Here is a 12,607-nt window from a genome sequence, read left to right as displayed (position 1 = left end):
TCAGCATCTGGGGAGGCGGGGGACACAATTCGGTCCTTAGCAGTGCGGCGGAGGGTGGTGACAGCTGCGGCAGAATGCCCCGCGAAGCAGTCCAGGCTAGCCTGAAGGTCACGGGGAGACGCTAGCAGCTGGTAAGCAGGCGTGCAGCGCGATCTGTTTCAAAACAGCCACCCTGGCAGCCCAGTCTTTCCAGTTCGTCCAATTAGAGGCGGACAACGCTTTTGTGGCCTCTAAAATGGGGAGGCCACATTTTTGTAAAAGGGGAAAATCCTTTTCACATTTACAAAAAAAAAAAAAAAAAAAAACCTTTTTTCCTACTGGACTTCCCTTTGGGAACTCAAAGAAAGCAAAATATGCATCCTGAAGACAGTGCGATCCCTTTAAGAGAAAGGGTAGGTAGGTCCTCACTCGCAAACCATTTTCACCGCCTGCAAATGGTGCAAAGGAGCAGGTGTCCTCTCGGGTAAAGCTCCCGGGAGGCTGATGCGCAGGAGGTGCTCATGGGGAGAGGACAAAGCTGTGTCGTTTTACGGGGCAAACCTTAGGGCTGAGTGCCAATGTCTCGGTGCTATGCGTGCTGTCGCCAACAACACTTAAAAACCTCATTTGCCAGAGTTCCCGTCATGGCGCAGTGGTTAACGAACCCAACTAGCCTCCATGAGGATGCGGGTTCAAGCCCTGGCCTCACTCAGTGGGTTAAGGATCCAGTGTTGCTGAGGCTGTGGTGTAGGCCGGCAGCTGTAGCTCCGATTCGACCCCTAGCCTGGGAGCCTCCATGTGCCATGGGTGCGACCCTAAAAAGACAAAAACAAACAAACAAACAAAAAAACCCTCATTTGCCTCTGATTCCTGACTTACAACCAGGCTTTCCACGTGGCTTCTGGTGGGCAGAGGGCAGGCAGGGCAGCTGGAGGGGCTCAGCCTGGCCTGCCTTTACACTCGGCAGAGGTGTCTGGAAAATGCCTTGCACTCTTTTGTTAAAAGCTGGGAAAACCTGCCACTCTGTGTCCATGGCCCGCTTCTCCCAGCCAAAGGGTGAGTCCTTTGGGCCATTAAATGGATTTCATTCCATTTATGCATCTGGCAAGTATGTCTTGAACCCTTGCTATAGAGCTGGTACTGTTCTGGGGCCTGGCATTCAGCAGTGGTCGGGTATGTTTCTGAGGTAACACGTTTAAAGGGGAATTTGGTGATCACGGAAGCTGCTTTGAAGGACATTTCTGTCAATTAACAATATCCTCACGGAGCTCCCGTCATGGCGCAGCGGAAACGAATCTGACTAGGAAGCTTGAGGTTGCGGGTTCGATCCCTGGCCTCGCTCAGCGGGTTAAGGATCCAGTGTTGCCATGAGCTGTGGTGTAGGTCACAGATGTGGCTCGGATCCTGCGTTGCTGTGGCTCTGGCGTAGGCCAGTGGCTATAGCTCTGATTCGACCCCTAGCCTGGGAACCTCCATATGCCATGGGTGCAGCCCTAAAAAGACAGAAAAGACCAAAAAAAAAAAAAAATCCTCACAAGTAATATCTAATAAAGATCCATTCAGAAGGGCTCACTTTGGCACAGATTTCAGGCAGGAGTGTGCGGTGGGTTGGATAGCGCCCCACCTGAGAACGTGGCTTACCTGGAAACAGGGTCTTGGAAGCCACAGGGAGAGGGAGGCAGAGGGTGGGTAATGCGGGCACAAGCTAAGGGAACACCACAGGCTGAGGCCGCCAGAAGCCAGGAGAGCCCTGAAAGGGTCATCTTCCAGAACCTTCAGAGAAAGGGCGACCCTGCTGACACCTTGATTTTGGACTTCTAGGCTCTAGAATGGAGACAATAAGTTGGCAATAAGTTTGTCACAGACCCCTTATTTAGCCCCTTCTCTAAACAGGAGGGCCTGACCACAGCACTTCCACACACTGCGTGACACGCAGCAGGGGGACAGTACTGCTGGCTTCCTGGGCCTTTTTGTCACCTGCTCGCTCACTCGGAGGCCGCAGGGAGGAGTCTAGACAAGGCGGGGTGGGGGGGGGGGAGGCAAGCCCCATCACTTCCCCTCCCCCTCGGCCCTTCTCTGCACAACCCGGGCCTAACCAGCCCGGGCCGGCCGGCACAGCCCTGGTGGGTAAACATTAACCAGAGAGGCCCCACTCTCTTCCCCACTGAGCCACTCAGGCGGTGCCCTCTAGCTCAGGGCACCCGATAGGCCAGCAGGAAGCGAGGTGCAGTCAGGCCCCCATCAGGTGGGTCTGGGGTGTTCCAACTGCTGGTGAGAAATCCGACTCGGCGAAAGGTGCAGTGTGAGCGCGTGAGCGACGTGCCCCAGCCCGACCCCCAACGGCTTCCAGTCTGAGGGCCACTCAGGTCGCTCTGATTCTGACAAGAGTGTCCATTTCTTGAGCCCTGACCATATCTCCCCTTACGTTAGGCCATGAAATCCTCACACCCGCCCTGCAAGGTCCGGGTGTCTGCTGCACCCACTTTACAGATGATGAAACAGAAGGTCAGAGAGCTTTGGGGACCATCTTAAGGTCACAGGGCTCTGAAAGCAACATGAAGCCAGGCCAATCCCCTCCAGAGCCCACGTGTCACCCTCTGCCCTGCCGTGGAGAGGGCGACCTGCAGCGGCCACATTGCCCCAACCTGTGCCGGGCACTGCCTCGTCTGTTTCACTGTCGTGTGGTTTAACACTCACCTCTAAGACACGGACGGGTGACTTCCCAAGGCCTCTGATTCCTTGAAGGCGCTGTCCCACCATTCTGGGTGTCCGTGTGCGCCTGTTTCAGGAGCAATCTAGACCTTTAAAATCAAAGTTCCCCCTGGAGCTCCTGCTGTGGCTCGGGTTAATAACCTGACTTTGTATCCACAACGATGCAGGTTCTATCCTTGGCCTCACTCAGTGGGTCAAGGATCCCAAGTTGCCTCAAGCGGCAGCGTAGGTCTCAGACTCGGCTTGTATCCCATGTTGCTGTGGCTGTGGCGAAGGCTGGCAGCTGCAGCTCCAATTGGACCCCTAACTGGGGAACCTCCATATGCCACAGGTGCAGCCCTAAAAAGATAAACAAACAAACAAACATCTCCCTCTAAAATGCTTCTAACTTGTGAAAAAGCAAACCAAAATCATTGCTAGTTTGCAATTTCTCCCCATTTGCATACTGATTCTAGGCCAAATTAAGTTCTAGTTTTATGTGGACTGGGTACACTCAGTGTGTCCTTGGCCCTATACGACCCACACTGAGACAAGATCGGTGCCCACTGATGAGCCCAGATCCCCCCTTTTCTCCATCTACAGTGCTTCTCGGGGGGCTTTCGAGAGCTGCCCCCGTCCCTGGGGGCCACACCGCACCCTGGGAGCCCCGAGGTGCCCCCTACCCTGCCCCCAGCCCTGCGGAGGAAAATGAGAAACTGCACAGCCTCTTGGGGTCCTCAAGACAACGGGCCTGGCGGGGAGGTCGGAGCCCCTGCTAGGAATTTCTCCACGGAGCCTCTGGCTTTCGGGCCTTTACTCCTTGGGTGGGACTCATCTTACTTCCTCTAGTCCTACCCTCCTGCAATGGGGGCTGCCCCTCCTTTATCGCGCAGGCTCCGGGAGACGCCAGGCTGGACACCAACGCCACTTTCTCCAGGGCTCCAAGATGCTGTGGAGACAGTTTCATTCTAGGGGGAGCGTCAGTCTGGGGACTCTAGTCAATGCCCCCTGACCCTGAGCTCTTCGCAGACTACGTTCCCATTCCCACGCCTGGCTCCCCAAAGTTCCCAGACTTAGAAAATAAAAGTACAGGCCACCCAGTTACATTTGAATTTCACGTAAGCAACGATTACTTTTAGCATAAGTACATGCTATGCAATATTTGGGATCCCTGAAACCAAGACCATCTCGCCCCTGTTTGCTTGCTTCTCTGTAATTCAAATGTACCTGGGCATCCTGGGTTTAACCAGACACCTCCCACCACTGGTGTTTGCACAGGGCAGCAAGGCCGGCCCCTAGGCTGCGCTGGACAGTGAAATGGCTGTGCTGTTCGTTAAGCTTTCCCACCCTTCTCAATAAATGGCTCTGCTCTCCCTCTCCACAGAAAGCCCAGGCCGGCTCACATTGCGTGCTCTGGGCCGGCAGAGTCACGCCGCCTCCGCCACAGCACTTACCGGCTTCCAATATAACGAGGGGTTTTCCCATCTTACTCTCCACTGAGGTTCTTGAAGGCTGGGGCTAGTTAACCTTGACTCTTGTCCCCCGCTCTCTCCACCCAGCCCCTCCATACGGTGCCCAGCAGAAGTCAGGGCCCAGGGCGGGGAGAACTCAAGGCACACCCACAGAGATGCTGAATACACAGGGCTGACCCGTGAAAGGCAAGGCCTGCTGCGCCCCTCTTTAGCTACTACAAGGGCGGGTCCCTAAGGGCCGCAGTCTTACCTGCTTCCACCCCTCGTCTACCGCCCCCCTCATGGCCCCCACCCCCGGCAGGTGTCTGACCCCTCGCAGGTGCCCCATGAACACACTCCTGGAATCAGCAGGTGCGCTCACAGCGACCGGCCCTTCGTGTCTCCCACCCACTTCCATCAACATTTCAGAGCCGCCTGCCTGTCCCCCTCTCCGCGGAGGAACCTAGGGGGGTTGACAGGGACCGCCTGTGAGTCCGCGGGGGCCGGAAGGGCAGCGGCAGGGGGGCTGAGGCGGAGAGGAGGGGGCACCCCCAGCGGGGCGGGCAAGGGCAGGCAAGGCACCGCGAGAACCCGCTCGCCCGCCGCTCCACCGCCCGCTGGGCGGGGCGGCCGAGCACGTGACCCGCCGGGACCCAATAGAGAGGCGGCGAGGCCCGCGGTCAAGGGCACCGGGAGCCTAGCGCGCCGCGGGGGGCGTCGGAGGAGGGGAAGGGGCGTGCGGGCCGGGCTTTCCGGTGCGGCGGGGTTGGGAGCGGGCAGGGGAGGAGCTGCCGGGAAGCCAGCGGGGGGCTCCCCCTTGATCCGGGTCCGCACCCAAACCCTAGAGGATGGGTAATGAGGGGACGCCACTATCGGCCAGGCGGGGCTGGCCCACTCAGCCCACACCTCACACCTCCTAGGTGCTTCCCAAGTGTTTTTTGCTGGAGAAACGCGGGAGTGATGGAATGAGTGAGGGCTGGCCTCTTGGGTAATGCCTCCTGATCGTCGTGGGTGTCACCATCTGAGGGGCTGTGAGCTGCTCCAGGGCAGTGTGGATCATTTTTTTTTTTTTTTTTTTTGTCTGGCAGGGCACCACGCCATCCTTAACCCCCTGCGCAGGGCAGAGATCGAACCTGCACCCCAGCAGCCACCCAGGCCTCTGAAGAGACAATACTGGATCTCCAACCCGCGGGGCCACATTGGGAGGGCAGTATGGCTTTGAAATGGGGGCCCTGGGAGGGGAAGCTTCTGTTCGCTTGTTCCTAAAAGGGGTGACCTCAAGCCAGATAACCACAGTGCCCCCTTTGGGGGGGACACCATAAGTCTGAGCAATGTGACCACACAAGTCTCCTTCTGGTCCCAGTGTTCACTCCTTCCAGCCCCACTGTGCTCAGCCAGGGACCCTCACTGGGTCTACATCCCAGCATCTTAGGGCTCCTCCAGTTCTGCAAAGCCAGCTGCTCAAGGCCCCTCCTTCTACCAGAGGCAAGGACCGCCCCCTGGGGCATCAGGCACACACGCGGTGTTGGTGCCATGGTTCCGCCCTCTGGGCACATCCTGTCTCCGGGAGTCTGAGAAACCTGGGTGGAAATTCAGGCATCCTCGCTTCTTAGCTTCTGTCTCTGAGCCTCTTCATCTGCATCTGCCAAACGGGATGGCTGTAACCGCACTACGACCATTAATGCTGTAATTAGCACAAACCCGAATGCCATGACTCCGGTGAAGTGTCTGGCACAGGAGCAGGCCTTGGCCAATGGCAGTGTTCAGGCTCCCTGAGGGCAGGGGCTGGATCGTCTTTGCTCGCCTCCCTGATGAGCTCCAAAACCTTGCAAACAGCCCTGGTGTGAGTAGGCACTTCTGGAAAAGGCGTGGTGTGAGCTGTGGCGGCACTGCCTTGCCTGGTCAGGAGCGGTTTCCAAACTGGGCAGGGCTGAGCTGGCAGGCCACTGCTGGGGCTGGGGGAGGGAGGGAACTGACTGGTCTGGGGGAGTAGTTCAAAAAGTACCCACCACTAAGACCAACTGCTTTTAGAGAACTCCCTTCCCTGCTTTTGGAGGGCTGGGCAGCCGGAGCTGAAACCCCACTGCAATTTGCCTAGTGACCCAGATTTGCGGCCAGGCGCCGGTCTAACTCCCGGCTGGTTTGGCTGGAGCCACAGTTTCCAGTTTTAGCAGACACAAGATGCCCAGTTCAATTTAAATGTCAGGTAAACAATGAATAGTTTTGTAGTATAAGTATGTTCCATGCACTCTTTGGGACATACTTACACCATGACATTATGTATTGTTTCTCTGAAAATCCCATGTAACTGGACTCCCTGCATTTCCCCGGCAGACCTAGCTGGCGCTTGTCCAGAGGCTGGGGATTGGAAGGGACTCAACCTTGGGGGGTGGAGTGGGAGGGAACTGCTCCCCGCCCCAGGCACTTTGAATTGATGGCAGAACAACGGCATGGGTTGTTCTGTTTTTCTTGCATAGAAAAGAGCACTCCGGGTCCCTCAACAGAAAACCAGGCGGCAGATTTCAGCTCTGCCTTGCTCCACCGATGTGGACCGGAACACGCCCTGATTCTGGAACAGATAATGACCTTAGACCAGCGGCTCCTTCATCTTTCTCTGCAATCGTCTTCTCGCGGTGGGTGCCTACCACCCTGGGGCCCGTTGGGAACACACTCGGGATGGGATGCGTGGAGGCCGTTTGCCTCTCCAGAGGTCCCTGTTCTGCTGGACAATTCGATGCTCGAGTACAAAGGCCACTTAGTCACGTGGCTTGGGTGGCAGACTAAGGAACAGATATTACAAAACAAAGAAGGGTAGTTGCATTTCTCGAGCACCTCCGGAGCCCTTGGTGTCACCGGGCCTCTAACCTTCGCATCAGCTCTGAGAGGCCCTGCCGTTGCTCCCATCTTACAGACGGGGAACCTGAGGCGCAGACGGGGGAAAGCCTTGTGTGGGTCACACAGCAAGCAAGCGGTGCGGCTGCGCTTCAGACTCCGTTTCTCCGAACCCGGGGCCGCGCTCTTCCCCATCCATCCTCCTGCCCTGTGACCCTTGCGCCCGCCAGCTTGCTCAATCCCTGCTCCGGGCCTGGGCTTCCCTGTTGGGCACATGATGGGCAGTGGACGAGGTGACCCCTTGAGGTCTCCGCCGAGCTTCTCCCTTCACTCGCCATGTGCATGCATGAATGTTGTTCTGTTTCTCAGAGCAGAAAGACTGACCGACACTGAGATTGCAAAACGTGGCCAGCAACTTCCCACCTCCATAGCACCGGCCTGGTGGCTGTATCAACACGCCGAAGGTCAAGGGCTCACAGCACTTTGCGTGCAGGCCGTGGGCCGCGGCGCTGAACCCTTGGTCTCCGGACCTAAGTAGGAACGGGGTGGGCGGACTAGCTGTGGGCCAACAATAAACTCAACCTACTTGTGAGTCAGGAAGCCCCGGCCTGGTCTCTTCGCCTGGACTCCGCAGGCCCCCAGACACCGTGAGAAAGCAGGAAAAAGCAGGTCTGAAAGGACTGGCTCTGCCCTCCCTCCCAGATCCGCTCTGACCCAGCCCGTGGCCAAGATGCCCACGGGTGCTGCCGATCCCTGGCCTGTTAGTGTGACCCGAACTGGCTGGGGCCGGAGTTGGGGACCAGAAGGTGACGCTCCTTCTCAGCATTGTGGCCACAGGATTTGAGGCTTCCCCCTTCCTTCCCTGGCAGAGTCCTGCCCCATTCTTCAAGGCCCAGCTCAGGAACGGCCCCCTTCCCTGCCCTCACCTGCTCACCCAGGGCGGGCGTCCTCCGGTGCCACCCCACCATCCTCTGTGCCTGTTCCTCTCGGAGTGGCCAGGTCAGTGTCACTCCGCGTGTGTCCCCCGCACTGGGCTGTGAAGATGGAGTCCAAGTCTTTTTCGTCTCGTTGCACCGAAGTGGTCCTCCCCCGGCTCTCAGCGTGCCAGGCTCATTACTTTCAAGTCTCAGCCTAGACGCCATCCTTCCCGAGAGGCCTTTATTGACTCCCTGGCTAAAACCCGCCCCACCCTGGTTTTTCTCTTTCAAAGTCTATGTAGCACTAATCGCTGCTGAAATCAAGTCACGTATTTGTTTTCCATTGAGACGAAATTCAGATATAACCATCTTAACCTGCACAGGGGGTGGCGTTTAGTATATGCAACCATATCTTGCAGCTAAAATGATGGTTTAGTGCAGCCATCATCTCTATCTCGTTCCAGAATATTTTCTTCACCCCCAGAGGAAACCCCATGCCCATTAGCAGTCACGCTCCATCCCTCCTGCCCCCAGCCCCTGGCACCCACTCATCTGCTTTCTTCTCTATGGATTTGCCTGTTCTGGACATGACACATAAATGGCATCATACCATACGTGGCTTTTTGTGTCTGGCTCCTTTCACGCAGCATCATGCTTTCAAGGTTCCTCCATGTTGTTGCACGAATCAGTACTTCATTCCTTTTCAGGGCTGAGTGGTAGTCCATTGTATGTATGTAACACGTTTTCTTTTTTCAGTCACCAGCAGATGGACCTTGGGGTTGTTTTTACTTTTGGATTATGGTGAATAATGCTGCTGTGAACATTGGTGCACAAGTTTTTGTGTGAACATCTGCTTCCAGGGATTTTAGGTCTATAGCTAGGAGCAGAATTGCTGGGTCAACTGCCCGGCTGTTTTCCGAAGTGGCCGCACCCTTTCCCATTGCACCAGAAATGCACAGGGAACATTGCAATTTCTCCACGTCCTTGCCAACAGTTGTTACTATTTGTCGGTTTGATTATAGCCATCCTGCTGGGTGTGAGGAAGTATCTCACTGTAGTAGTTTAAAATTTCTTCTTGTCCTTCCCTTCAGATTACGAGCTCCACATGGAGGTCCAGTCAATGCGTGAGTGAAATTGTTCTCGCTGAATCCTTGGCTCCCAGCCCAGGGCCTGGCACAGAGAAGGCCAGGAGTGGCTGTGTGTTGCACGCCCTGACCCGGTGGCCCTGGGATGTGGTCTGGCCCCCAGGGGAAGGGCCTCTCACAGACCACCCAAGGGAAGGACCCCAGCCACATGGGTTGGGACTCAGAGCAGTGATCCTGCCTCTATGGAACCTGGAGTGACAAAGCAGGAACTGGGGCCTGGGTTCAGCCCGTGCCAAGGATCCCTGTTCCGAGTGGAGGTTTGTGAGCAGGTAAGTAAGCAAGAGCCGGGCACCTCTGGGAACACTGGCTCGCAAGCCGACAGCTCCTCTGTGGCCCCTCTTTATAACTCCTCCTGGGGCAGCTCCTTGGGAAGTTCCTTCTAGCCTGGCCTCCCGATCTCATGCTGCCGTTTGGGACGTGAAGACCAGGCTCTGGGCTAACAGCCTGGGGGCTGAACCTCTTTAGATGCAGCTCTTGGTCATGATATGTCAGTGGCAACCACAGGGATGGGGGCTCCTCCCACTGCCTGGTCTGGAGGTGTAACAGGGTAGGACAAATCCGACTCCATAGTGGATCTGTTTCTTTTACTTTAACCTTTGTGTTCTACTGTTTTTGTTACAAGTTAAGAATGATAGCTTGAAATATGCAGCATAGTTCCTTTTCAAGGCTCTGACCCTTAAGGGTCATACAGAGATAAAATGTTTTCCATTCATGTAGAGATACCACTGCAATAGCACTTTTTTTTTGTCTTTTTACTATTTCTTGGGCCGCTCCCGCGGCATATGGAGGTTCCCATGCTAGGGGTCGAATTGGAGCTGTAGCCTCCGGCCTACGCCAGAGCCACAGCAACGCGGGATCCGAGCCGCGTCTGCAACCTACACCACAGCTCACGGCAACGCCGGATCGTTAACCCACTGAGCAAGGGCAGGGACCAAACCCGCACCCTCATGGTTCCTCGTCGGATTCGTTAACCACTGCGCCACAATGGGAATTCCTGCAATAGCGCTTGACTTGGTGGAGGTTTACAGGCACATCATGATCTGACCTAACTGGATAGCTGTAAGAACAAAGGATTCTGACACCAAGAACTTTGCCCCCCCCAACCCCGCTTTTAATATAAATGAAGCCTCAGTTCTAACTTGGGGAGGATGGTTCTTTGGGACACTAGTCCGCCGTCTTCTTGGTCTGCTCTTCCTTTGTCCCAACAACTTGTGTCTTGATTTATTGGCCCGTCATGTGGTGAGCAGTACCAACTCGGACTTGGTAACTATCCCTCCCAAAAGTTAAGCACATGGTTACCATGTGACTCAGCAATTTCACTCTTAGCTCTGAACCCTAAGACAGCTGTTCAAGCAAAAACTTGTACATGAATGTTCATCGTACTGTCATTTACAATGGCCAAAAGACAGAAACAGCCCAAACGTCCATCGATATATGAATATATAAAATGTGGTATTGCCATACGTTGGATTATTATTCGACTATTTAAAAAATGAAATATCGGAGTTCTCTTGTGGCACAGTGGATTAAGGATCTGGCGCTGTCACTGCAGCGGCTTGGGTCGCTGCTGTGGTGTGGGTCCTGTCCCTGAGCCGGGGACATCCACATGCCACAAGTGCAGCCAAAAACAAAAAATGAAGTATCACATCAGTATGTTGTACAACAAAAATTAATATAATGTTTTATGCCAATTATATCTAAATTAAAAAAATAAAGCATTATGCTAAGTGAAATAAATTTGATATAAAAGACCTCATGCTGTTAAGAGTCCATTCAAATGAAATCTCCAGAACAGGCAAATACACAGAAGCAGAAAGCAGATTACTGGCTGCCAAGGGCTGGGGTGGGATGGGAACTACTGGCCTAGTGGGCACAAGGTTATGAAAGTAGGTAGAGGTGTTGGCTGCACACACTGTGAATATCCCAAATGCCACTGACATGTTCACTTTATTTATTTTATTATTATTTTGTGCTGTGCCCACCCATGCAGAAGTTCCTGGGCCAGGGATTGAACCTGCACCACGGCAACAACCTGAGTCACAGCAGTGACAACCAGATTCTTACCCCACTGTGCCACCAGGGAACTCCTGGATCATTCACTTTATTTATTTGTTTATCTATTTGTTTGTTTATTTGTTTTTGTCTTTTGTCTTTTTTTAAGGGCCACACTGGGGGCATATGGAAGTTCCCAGGCCAGGGGTCCAATTGGAGCTGCAGCTGCTGGCCCATGCCACAGCCACAGCAACACAAGATCCAAGCTATGTCTATGACTTACACTACAGCTCACGGCAATGCGGGATCCTTAACCCACTGAACGAGGCCAGGGATCGAACCCACATCCTCATGGCTACTAGTTGGGTTCGTTACCACTGAGCCACGATGGGAACTCCTGAATTGTTTACTTTAAATGGTTAATTTTAGGTTATATGAATTTCACTTCTGTTTTTTTTTTTTTTTTTTTAACAAGCAGCCTTCTCTCCCCAATGTCCCTTTCGCCTCATCAGGGTTCAGTTTCAGGCGAAGGCGAGAAAAGGGGAGGCAACTTCATGCCAGGAATCATTGGACTTTGGCGTCACTGCCCACTCAGGCCCCGTCCCTCTGCTAACAGCGCAGGCCCAGGGAGCCTCCCGGACCACGGCTTCCTGGCCTTTGTCCATCGTCTCAACTTGCAATGGCATCACGCCCACTTTAAAAAATTTAAACAATAAGAAAAGTTATTAACTCCTAACAGGAAGTTCAAAGGTAGGGCAGGCCTCACCACATTGTTGTCAGCTGCAGCGCTCGCGCATCCCAAGGCCGACTCCCTGGTGTCCCTAAAATGGCAGCGAGAGCAGCTCCGGCTTCCTGATTTCCTGCTCCCATCCATGGACGAAAGAGCCAGTAGAGGTTCTGACGGCTGCTTAGTTCCCAGGCTCACCCCTGGATCTGACTGTCACGGAAGGAAAGGCCACGGGCCTTTGGCTTAAATCTAGGTTCTCGCTTTTCACCCTGAACTTCGGACTTCTCCCCAGGTCCCACCCAGTCTCTGCCCCTACCCCAGGCTGAGTCAGGCCTTCCCTTCTCAGGGCTCCCCCAGCCCCCGGCCTCCTGATCACAGCATTGCTGCCACTGCGCATTTATGGGGTTTTGTCCCTGTCAGCTCTGGGAGGATGGAGTTGGGGGGTGGGGGCTGTCCTGGGTGCTTTGTGGCCCAGGGACTGTCCCAGAGGAGCTGCTGTGTGTCATTCACTGAATGAAGGCGAGACTGAGCGAGTGGGTGTTTGGGTGGGTAGAATGCCCGGCACAGGGACAGGGCAGAGCGGGGCTGCGGGCAGCCCATCGCTGTGGGGAGGTCCTGGCGCACAGAGGCAGCGTGAAGTCCCCGGCCCCCTCCCATCCAGAAGCCCCAAGCCGCAGCCCCAGGGAGCCCTGGGGGACCCGAGGCCGGCCGCTGCGGCTCCTTGAAGCAGCTGGGCCCGCCCCAGTTCTGACCATCTCCCCCCTCGTACTGGCCTTTCCTGGCCATTGAGCTCGCCCCTCCTTCGCCTGCCTGTCCTTGTCTCACCCTCCGGATCTGACACACACGGGTGCCCTCTGTCTGGTTATTCATCAT

This window comes from Phacochoerus africanus, chromosome X (genome assembly GCF_016906955.1).
Source record: "Phacochoerus africanus isolate WHEZ1 chromosome X, ROS_Pafr_v1, whole genome shotgun sequence".
Classification (NCBI taxonomy): Eukaryota; Metazoa; Chordata; class Mammalia; order Artiodactyla; family Suidae; genus Phacochoerus; species Phacochoerus africanus.
This window is presented reverse-complemented; position numbering follows the sequence as displayed.